The following is a 458-nucleotide window of genomic DNA, read 5'->3' as shown; positions in this document are numbered from 1 at the left end:
GATGTATGGATGGATAGATAGATAGTCAGATTATAGATGGATGGATGGATAGATAGATAGTCAGATTATGGATGGATGGATGGATGGATAGATAGTCAGATTATGGATGGATGGATGGATGGATAGATAGTCAGATTATGGATGGATGGATGGATGGATAGATAGTCAGATTATGGATGGATGGATGGATGGATAGATAGTCAGATTATGGATGGATGGATGGATGGATGGATGGATGATAGATAGATAGATAGTCAGATTATAGATGGATGGATGGATGGATAGATAGTCAGGTTATAGATAGATGGATGGATAGTCAGATTATGGATGGATGGATGGATGGATGGATAGATAGATAGATAGAGTCAGATTATAGATAGATAGATGGATGGATAGATAGTCAGATGATGGATGGATGGATTGATAGATAGAGTCAGATTATAGATAGATAGATGGAT

At 37.3% G+C, this 458-nt stretch overlaps 1 protein-coding gene across 2 annotated transcripts in view; it reads left to right on the top strand.

The window, feature by feature from the left end:
- Positions 1-458, top strand: part of LOC107663165 (serine/threonine-protein kinase PAK 6-like) — a 47,901-nt gene that overhangs the window by 45,142 nt on the left and 2,301 nt on the right. The window lies entirely within an intron of this gene.

The sequence above is a fragment of the Sinocyclocheilus anshuiensis genome, unplaced genomic scaffold, assembly GCF_001515605.1.
Source record: "Sinocyclocheilus anshuiensis isolate Anshui unplaced genomic scaffold, SAMN03320099.WGS_v1.1 scaffold767, whole genome shotgun sequence".
Taxonomy (NCBI): Eukaryota; Metazoa; Chordata; class Actinopteri; order Cypriniformes; family Cyprinidae; genus Sinocyclocheilus; species Sinocyclocheilus anshuiensis.
Note: the sequence above shows the minus strand (reverse complement) of the source record. Positions and strands in the feature narration are given on the sequence as shown.